At 44.1% G+C, this 10,457-nt stretch overlaps 1 long non-coding RNA gene across 1 annotated transcript in view; it reads right to left on the bottom strand.

Annotated features, from left to right (window-relative positions):
• Nucleotides 1-476: 476 nt before the first annotated feature.
• LOC139438403 (uncharacterized) overlaps nt 477-10,457 on the bottom strand; it is a 47,127-nt gene continuing 37,146 nt past the window's right edge. Inside the window, exon 2 of the long non-coding RNA XR_011648064.1 lies at nt 477-1,331. This is a non-coding gene — a long non-coding RNA (uncharacterized lncRNA). The remainder of the gene's footprint in view (nt 1,332-10,457) is intronic.

Below are 10,457 nucleotides of genomic sequence, written 5' to 3'. Positions count from 1 at the left end.
AGTATATAATGGCAGTGTTAATAATATGTAAGTCACATTTCATAGGCCCAAAGAATTGAAAGAAAAAAAAAGGAAGGGTATAAAATGCTAAAATACAAAATAAAATAGATGAAATATATACTTCCTGTCACATACATAGGAAAAAACCTCAAAAAATGCAAAGAAAAATTAATCAAAATAAAATTATAATTGGAAATTTGAATACACAGATCCAGCAATCAAAAAAAAGTCAATAACATACTACATATCATACTTGTCATCTTTTTAAGATAAAAACATTAATCAGATATCAGGTTTTAGTGCACTAATTTCTTTTTTTGTTTTCTGTGGCTGAGCGTGAGGGTCTCATCCTCGCTCGGGCCCAAGAGTCGGGGGGGCTTGTTCCTGCCAAACCACCGGCGGGGGGTGCCCCAAGAGGGAGCACCGGTTCTCCAGGCGTGGGGGACGCGTGGTTGGGGAAAAACCACGGAGACCGCTTGAGCGCAAGAACAGGTCTGCTTTATTACGGAAGTACACTTGGTTATATAGGGTTGGGTAGAGGGAGGAGTAAGATATAGGGAGGGCTAGCTGAGAGGTTTGGAATAGGGGAGGGGAAAGGGGGAGTGAGAGCTGGCCGGATGTTGGGCTAGGCGGGAGATAGAAAGGGGGAGGGCAGCGCCGGCCAGCCGCTAGCAGCAAAGGCCTAGTCAGGCGTGGTCACCTTATCTAGGCCCAGTGGGCAGAGGCGGTATCACTTCTTGCCGCACCGTTTGCTACTGTGGCAAGCCGGGTGCCCTTCCTCCCACATTTCCCCCTTTGTTTTTATTAAGCTCCTCCAAAAAGCTTGATTTGAGGAGGGAGGGGGACTGTGCCTGTCTTAGGTCGGGATTGCGCCAGCCGGGCAATGCCCGTGCCACACAGGTGGCCAGTCTTACCCGTCATGGGGAAGCGCGGCAGCAAAAGGCCGTGTCCCTGCCTTAGGTTGACTGGCGGGCCGATCCGGTTGCCCGTCATTGGCTAACCAGTCCAGCGCCTCGATGGAATGTTGGCGGCCTTAGATAAACAGGGCGGGGGAGGGGAAAGGGTAAGGGTAAGGGGTTAGGATGGGCGGTGAGAAGGGGTAGGGGCAGGGGAGCTGGGGCTTGGGTGCGTTGAGAGGCGGCTGGCCATTTGGGGAGGACGGCAATTAATGGAGACTCCTGGTGCGTCTTTGTCGGTGGTGCGGATTCGCTGGTACCGGACCTGGATGGGCTTACTAAGGACAGAGTTAACTTGATTTTTGACAAGCTGGACAGTTCACCTGATGATCCAGGGTCCTAGGGCTAATAGGAGGACAAGGGTGAGGAGCGGGCCTAGAAAGGGGAGAAAGTAAGAAAGGATTCCATTGGGCAGCCCCCAAGGGAAAGACCATCCGGCTTCACGTTCCTGCTTTCTCTTGTGGAGGCCCTCCCTAACTTGTACGAGGTTATCTCGAATGAGGCCAGAGTGGCTAGCATAGAAGCAGCATTCTTCTTCTAATGCTGTGCAGAGCCCCCCTTCTTTTAGGAGGAGGAGGTTTAGGCCCCTGTGGTTTTGGAGAACGACCTTGGACAGGGAGTTGAGAGATGTTTCAAGGTGGGCCATGGAAGTCTCAAGGCGGGCGATGTCTGCATCGACAGCTTGCCTAAGGGTTGAAAAGGAATTATCTTGGAGGCTGAGAGCTGCAGCTCCAGTGGCTGCACCAGCAAGACCTAGAAGGGTGGCAATTGTGATGGCGGTGAAGACTTCCCGTTTCTGCTCGTGCTGCCGGGAGCTGAAGTGCTGCCAGGAGTCAAAGAATTGGTTATCAGTATAAAAGAGAACGCGGGGGGCAATGAGTATGAGCACACAGGTGTCGCTGGTGGAGTTAAGGGTTTGAACATTGAGACATGGAGTGAGGCCGGAGGAAGAAATAGCCATTTGGTGTTATTAGGGGGAATTAGGAACTTGGCGGCTGCATTAGGGGTGTGAGTTAGGCTGCAGAGGGACCGCATGGAGGGGAGAACTTTGCCGCCAATTTTTATTATACAGAGTCCAGTCTGGGAAACTGATTGGAGGGTGAGTCCTCTTTTTGTTTGGTTCCAATTGCAAGAGGTACCAGTGGAGTCTGGGGAGGCGCGATAGGCGCTGTTGGTAGCTAAGGCTTCATAGAAGGGAGCCGCGGCGGAGAAGCAGAGCCAGCAACGTTGTGTAAGGTTGGGCTGGGATAAGTTTAAGGAGATAAATGATGCATTGAGGAGGGCTACAAGAGGGTTGGGGGGTGGCAGGGTTTGGCGGTGGGGAGGATACCTAGTGATGGAAGGATTTAGGGTGGTAGCAGGAGGAGAAGGAGAAACAGAGGGAGGAGGGGGAGGCCGTGCGTGGGGAGGATTGAGAACTTGATTTGGGCCCACGGCGGCGGATTGTGTGCGGATTGAATTTTTCTTTATAATGAAAAAGGCACCGTAATCATAGTTGCTCATGTAAAGTCGGGCTCCCCAGGTGCGGCCCTGTAGCCAGCCTGCATTTTTAGGGTTTTTGACAGTGAGTGTGATGCTGCCCTAGTGACCTTTATCTTTAAAAGAAAAGGAGAGATAGGGGTCCCTATTGGGAGCTCCCGACCATCCGTGGGCCATGGTTTTGCACCCCCAGGAGGGGCAGTAATAGCGCGCTGGGTCATGGCAGCCTCTGGCTGTGGAAGGACAAATAGAGAAGCCTGAGACTTCATGATTATAGGGGCCATTAAGGCCTGTAAGTGAGCTGTACCAACACCAGTGAGTATTGTGTGTAATGTCTTGAAGGGAACCACCACTGGCGAAAGGAAGGTTGGCAAGATTACATATGTGCACTGTGAAGGAGGGAGCACCCGCAGTAATGTTATTAGCGAGGAACTTTTCCTGCTGCCAAAGAGAGAGTGTCCAGTTAAAGGGCTGATGGCTTATACTAGCCTGGTCCATAGTGGAGGGGAGCAGAGCTAACATGAAAAGCAGGAGAGAGTGTAGATTTTTAGGTTTTTTGTTTGAAGCTAAGGCGCGGACAGCAAGCTGTACTAGCTGTCCAAGGAGGAGGGTGTCATGAGCTAGATCTGCGGCCATATTTAGCCTCTCCATCCGATGGGCGAGTGCTCTCATCATCCGTCGTTGGAACCTGCTGCTGGCCGGTGGCGGGTTTGACGTTTTTTGTTTTTTTTTTTTTTTTTTTCGGGGATCCAGAGCGGCTGGGAGGCATTTTCTGGAAAGACACAAGCAAACCCTCTGCCTTGGGTGAGAAGGGGACTGGGTCCCTGCCAATTGTTTGTTTCTGGGTCCTTCCAAAACACCATCGGGGCAACTGTTGGTGCATAGGAGGGGCCCCAATGCTTATGGAGGGGGGAAAGACCGTTTTTATCAAAGGAGAGGAGGTTTATGTGAATGAGGCAGGCAGTGATAATGTCGCCTGGTTGACTATGTGGGCGTAGATCCTTCTCTTATTGAATTTGCACTTTGAGATGGTGGTGGATGCATTCTACTATAGCCTGCCCCTGGGGGTTGTATGGAATGCCGAAGTGGTGAGTAATGTTGTAGAGCTGGAGAAATGTAGCGAATGAGGAGCTGCGATACCTAGGCCTATTATTGGTTTTAACATCCCAAGGAACCCCCATGAATAAGATGACTTGCCGCAATGCTTTAATGCCATGCTTGGCTGTTTCCCCCGGTAAGGGGACAGTGTAGCAAAGGTGAGAAAAGGTGTCGACTGTGACATGGACATACTTGAAGCGCCCAAATGATGGCACATGGGTGACGTCTATTTGCCATCGGGAGTTTGGCTTGAGGCCGCGGGGGTTGACCCCTTGTGGCTGCAACGGTCCAAGCAGCAAGAAGGGGGCGCATGTTTTACAGGCGTGCACCAAATGCTTGCACGTTTCCTTGGGGAGGCCCGGCAAAAGATGTTGAAGTGAGGCCGCTGAAAAGTGGAACTTAGAATGGAGAAGTTTGGCTTGATTGACCAAGTCTCCGACAGTGGCTATTGTATGGGTGGAGACGGCTTGGTTGGCAGCAGAATTACCCATGGCTAGAGGCCCGGGCAGCCCTAAATGGCTGCGAATATGAGAAATGTACCATGGCTGTGTGCGGAGCTTGAGCTCTCGCTGAAAGGCACGGAGTGCTTGATCAATGGGCATGTCACATGGAAAGAAAACAGCGTGGGCAATAACTGAACAAACTTGCAGGGCGTACTATCAGTGAAGATGTTGACGGGCTCATTGCCGTGGTGTTGGAAGGCAGTGAGGATGGCTAGTAGCTCGCCCACCTGAACCAATCCGGGATGGGTTTGGCAGTAAACGGTTGGCAAGTCACGGCTGGGAGAGTAGGCAATATAAGTAAACTTGGTCTTAGAGGAGTCCGTGAAGTTGGAGAGAGGCTTGGAGCCAGGGAAAGGGTGGTATAGTGGGGAGAGGGGGAGCCTTGTGAGGCCTTGGAGCAACTTGTGTGTGGGGGGTAATGGCAGTCAAAGGTCCCGTGGAAGATTTCTAGAAGAATTTGAGCACGGGGGTTTTCGGAGAAAAGGGCAGTGGTGTGCTTGTCAGTAAGGCATACATATTCAGAATCAGAGACAATATTCAAGGACTCTTAAAACATTTGTAAAACTTTAATGATGGCTCAAAGCTCTGTGCATTGAGCAGATGAATAAGGAGTTGGCTAAACCTGTTCTTTTTGGAAAGTAACACATGCTGTTTTTTTTTTTTTTATGCTGCTTTTTCATTACTATTACTATCAGTAAATACTGTACAAGATGGTTGGGCTATGCACATAGCCTTGAAAAGCACTGCAAAAATTTATTGTTGGGTTCTTTACAGATAAATGAATGCAGTTGGCTTGATTTGTGTAAGACACTAAAGAGAGTCTCAGCAAGTTTTAAAACAAAGTGATAGCAATACAGCTGGACTTTAACTTTTTGCAACAAACTAGCAGTATTTGGGATTGCTGCACACTAGTGTTGTTACTTTAATCTATGGTAAGGGGTTGTTTTTGTGACATATACTCTTTTATAATAATTAAAACTATAATTAACCATATTGTACTTTTCTTTAATATTATGCTGAAATATTGGTAACTTTATACACTTTTAAACATTCATAGAAACTTTTTATCCATATGACTTTAATTAATAGAGGGTTTAAGGGAAGAAAAAGTTGTTAATTTTATAACACTGTAAAACACCTTTATTTAGCTTATAACATATTAAATGAACTTAAGTATTACTTTAATTTTTCTTTCAAGGTAAAAGAACAAATCTCTTATAATTAGTTTGGAACAAAAGGCCACTGTTCAGGATTAGGTCTTGAGAAAGCAGTTTTGAACGTTATGTTCCTTTAAGAGATAAAGCTTTCTTTCTTGGAACACAGAGGAAAGGAAACGATAAGCACAAGAAACATTAGATAGACTTTCTCTGTATACTGACTGAGGATAAGAACTTTTATCAAAACAGATTAATGGTGAGAGGCCTTGAGAAAGAACAAAAATTTTCAACTTTGCATCAGCATACTACCCGACACCAAAGCCTGTAAAATTTTATAGATAGACCCATTAAATTTTATTTAACTTTAACTGTAAAAATTCCTTTTCCACCAACCTTCTGCACTTTCAGTATTCAGTCAGGTTTTGTCTCACACTCTACTCTTTCCAATAATCAATCATTTTATCTCAGGACAAAATCATCTTCTGTTTCCTTAATAATAAAAACACATTCCATGTAGCCTACATCAAAGTTATCAAGCAAACCTCTTATAACAATACTGTGAACATTAAACAAGCTTGTTAAAATAATGAACTTTTCTTTAAATACTTAGTAGCATGCAATATTAGAAACAGTTTCCTAGAAGTAAGTTGGCAGGGGAGGCTGGTTGCTGCCAATCTTTCCTGTTATAAAATTACCTTTTATTATTATCATCATCAATTCAGTTTTATATATATTTAAGAATGACCTTTTGGAATTAGCCATTTAATACTTTAATGTAAACAATGCTTTATTAAACCTTTTATTTATAACCATATAGACTATTGAAGACAAATTTTATGTTTATAGAACACATTCCCTTACTTAAAGTTATCACAATACCTTTTACAGCTTGCCATCTGCAAATTAAGTTTCAAGAGTTTATGAAAATTAGCCATCCTACTTTAGGACAAAATACACCTTTTTGCAAAACTTATTACATTTCAGTTAGCATTTTCACAAACTTTTAACCTTTTTTAATATTCATTTAAGCTTTACATTCTTTATATTATCCTGTGAAGAAAAATAAGTTATTCATTTTAATCTGGGCAAGAACAACCTTTTATGAACACGTACAGTTAATCTTGTCAATCAAGACTTACAATTTCTATTATTGTAGATATCTTATTAACATTTAAGCTCATGTATTGATATAATAAACTTAAGTATTAATATAAGCGCTTATTTAATTTTTGGCCATTTGGATAGAGCTCTTTTATAAATTTTTATTAATTTATATTTACCATCCGGAGGTATCAAAATATACACTGACATTGAACGAACAGACAAACACAGAACAATCACAACACAGTAACAGAAACATACAGTTTACAATTAACTCATAATTGTTACTTTCTTGGTATAGCTGCTTTTAAGTTCTTATTAAGATTTCCTCTGGAATCCATGTTGCCTGTAACATGCAAGCTTGTGCTCGGAAACATTCCTATCAGTTATCAGCAATCAGCTAAAAAACCCGAGCAGCAGTTAGGCAGACCATTAGCACACATTTTTGGATAATTACTGTAAGACTATACTGAGACTTGAAGTTCTGGAGATAATTATTGATTTAAAACTGAAAATTCCTTTTAGACCTTTATAAAAATTTTGTACTCATTTTATTATCTTGGTTAAATAAGTCTAATTAGAATTAGCATGGAAATAAAACAAACACAAATGTTGCCATGTTTTTCTCTCATAGCTACATTGTCATGTAGATAGTAGGGAGCTTGAGGAGTTGTGAAAAGGGTGGGCGGGCATTTGTTTGAACAGAGTTGATTGCCTTATAAGCTTGTGTGGATTTTCGGGCTTGTGGCTGGCCTTGTTGATAGGCGGGGCCAATTTCAGATAGGTATCAGGGTCCGAGAGATTGGCAGTGAAAGCCAGGGGTTGAAGGGGGCTAGTAGATCCTAGTAAGCCTGGAGCTGATGCCCGAAACTTTGCATTGGTGGCAGGCTAGTAGGCCAGCAACTGCCCAAACTTGCGGGGCCTGCTGGCTGGAGAAAGAGACTCCCATTTAGAAGAGTAGAAAGGGGAGGGGGAGAGCAAATAGGAACGCGAGGAAAAGGACGAAAGTGACTAGAGGGCGGGAACTGCCGAAGAGGAGAGCTAGGAACAACACGCAGAGAGGTGAGAGAAGGAGACAGGGGAAAAGCTGGCTGGGGTTCATGGGTGTCTGGTCTACCAGAGTTGACATGCGGCGAGCCATGGATTAAAAGGGAGCAAGAGGTCCCAGTATTTTTGGAGCTGCCGCAGGGAAACGCGGACTCCATTGGTATCGAGCAGGGCAGCAAGGGCCCTGACTTGTGGCGCCTGACGCATTGATAAAGAGGCACCCGTGTCGGGATAGGAGTGGGACGACGGCGAGGGGTCCCTACCTGGAGAACGAGGATGGGCCATCCGATTCACAGCAGCAGCAGCAGCAGAGAGGGGCCGGGGGAAGAGCTCCCACGTTGGGCGCCAGTTGTGGCTGAGCGTGAGGGTCTCGTCCTCGCTCAGGCCCAAGAGTCGGGGGGGCTTGCTCCTGCCAAACCACTGGCGGGGGGTGCCCCAAGAGGGAGCACCGGTTCTCCAGGCGTGGGGGACGCATGGTCGGGGAAAAACCACAGAGACCGCTTGAGCGCAAGAACAGGTCTGCTTTATTACGGAAGTACACTTGGTTATATAGGGTTGGGTAGAGGGAGGAGTAAGATATAGGGAGGGCTAGCTGAGAGGTTTGGAATAGGGGAGGGGAAAGGGGGAGTGAGAGCTGGCCGGATGTTGGGCTAGGCGGGAGATAGAAAGGGGGAGGGCAGCGCCGGCCAGCCGCTAGCAGCAAAGGCCTAGTCAGGCGTGGTCACCTTATCTAGGCCCAGTGGGCAGAGGCGGTATCACTTCTTGCCGCACCGTTTGCTACTGTGGCAAGCCGGGTGCCCTTCCTCCCACAGTTTTCTCTCTATTTTATTTTAAATGTTACATTCAAAAAATATAAGAAGTACCCCACACACCCCCATACTCCTCACCTCACTCCTCCCACATCACCAACCTCTTTCATCATCATGGGACATTCTTTGCGTTTTGTGACTACATTTTGGAGCACTGCTGCACCACATGGATAATGGTTTACATTGTACTTTACACTCTCCCTCAGTCCACCCAGTGGGCCATGGCAGGACATACAATGTCCAGCATCTGTCTTTGCAGTACCATCCAGGACAACCCAAGTCCTGAAAATGACCCCACATCATATCTCTTTTTCCCTCTCCCTACCCTCAGCAGCTACTGTGGTCTCTTTCTCCACATCAATGCTACAATTTCTTCCATTACTAATCACAATAGTTCCATGATAGAATATCACTGAGTCCACTCTAATCCATACTCTATTCCTCCGTCCTGTAAACCCTGGGATGATTATGTCCTCTCTTACTTCTTTGGTACTTATAAAAGAAATTATGAATTTAGAACACAATGATGCAAAACACAGGATTTCTATATATCACCACAACAAAAACCCTTTGCATTGTTGTAGAACATTTGTTACAATTGATAAAAGGACATCTTTTAACTACAGTCTATAGTTTAGATTAGGTGTATTTTCCCCATAACACACCCTATTATTAACAGCATGTATTTTTATTGGATATTTGCTGTTATTCATGTGAGAAAGTTCACATAATTATATGGTAAACCACAATATATCATCTTACTACAGCATTTACTGTGTTATACAGTCCCATGATTTGTGAAATCCATCCCAAGTGTAATTTAAATCAGTCTAATTTAAAATGTTTTCATTATACCAGAAAGAAAAGTTCTTACCCCCTTCTCCCATAGTCCACCAATGCAGATGACACCTACCTTTTAATTTTAAGTTTGACTTCCAAAAGATAAAGGGGTTCAAATGTTTCGAAACTGAGAAAGCTTAGCACCTAGAAAAGATAAAAATAATCAAGTGCCTTGAGCTTTTGTCATTTCCATTAGGGTTTAACAAATAAATTTTATAAAGATACATGTTAATATACCATAAAACCATCTAATATGCACAATCATTGGTATTCAGTATAATCACTGTTATACATTCTATACAATCACTTAAATCATTTTCAGTATTCCAGTAATAATAATAATCTAGTAACAAACAAAAACAGAAGGAAAAAACTCATCACAATCAATCTTTCTTTGCTTCCCTACCATATATAGCTGCTTTTCTGTTTCCTTCTTTCTAGTTCATATGAATTTATATTTTCTAAAAATGGTCATATGAATGGAATATCACCCATATTTGTATTTTACATCAGGTTTCACTATGTCATACAGTCCATGTTACCTTTTTCAGCTTTCCTTCTAGCAATATACATGACTTCAGACTTTTGCTTTCAACCAATGTCATATCCATATAATACCTCTTCTAGTCACTAACCCAATGATAGTCTCTCATCATTTCCCTTCATTTCCAAAGATTTACAAAGAACTTTTTAACCCAATCTGCACAGATTTCCCATCAGCATTCTATTCCCTACCCTCATTCTAATTTCTGGTGACCTATGTTCTAATTAATATTTCCATGAGTTTACATAATATATTTAATTCACATAACTCAATCCTACAGCATTTGTGATTTTAAAATAAGTAACCCTTCCTTATATTTTCTAAAGAGTTTTCTCAACATTACAATTTCAACCATGTACCTGACAACCTCTCATAATTACTTGCTTTCCCCTAACCTCTCCCCAATTCCATGGACCATCTGACCCATCCTCCCAACCCTAGGCCCCTAAAGTCTGCAAAGCCCCACCCAAAAATATCCCTATACTCTCATCTTATCCCTTCACTGCACAATTACTTACCACCAATTTATCATAGATTTTGCCTGTGTGGACTTTAGCTCACAACCTTCTACTCCCCACCTATTTCCTATAAGGTTCTCATCCAGTCCCTAGCAAATCAAGCTGTCTCAGAGAGCTAAGGACTGCCTGATAGGCTTACTGAGATGGGGTGGGGAGAGGAAAGTTGTGAGCTGATGCCTACACAGGTGAAATCTATTAAAGTGGAGGTAAGCAGTTGTGCAGTGAAATGATAAGATGGGAGCATAGAAGATACTATTGGGGGGGGCTTTGCAGTCTTGAGGGGGCTAGGGTTGGAAGGATGGGTCATACGGTGTATGGAAGTAGGGGCCATTGGGGTACCGCACAAACACAGGAGATTGCCAAGTACATGGCTGAAACTATAGTGTTGAGAAAACTCTTCAGAAA

This window comes from Dasypus novemcinctus, chromosome Y (genome assembly GCF_030445035.2).
Source record: "Dasypus novemcinctus isolate mDasNov1 chromosome Y, mDasNov1.1.hap2, whole genome shotgun sequence".
In the NCBI taxonomy this organism is placed as follows: domain Eukaryota; kingdom Metazoa; phylum Chordata; class Mammalia; order Cingulata; family Dasypodidae; genus Dasypus; species Dasypus novemcinctus.
The sequence above is the reverse complement of the archived record's forward strand: the minus strand, read 5'-3'. Positions and strand labels throughout refer to the sequence as shown.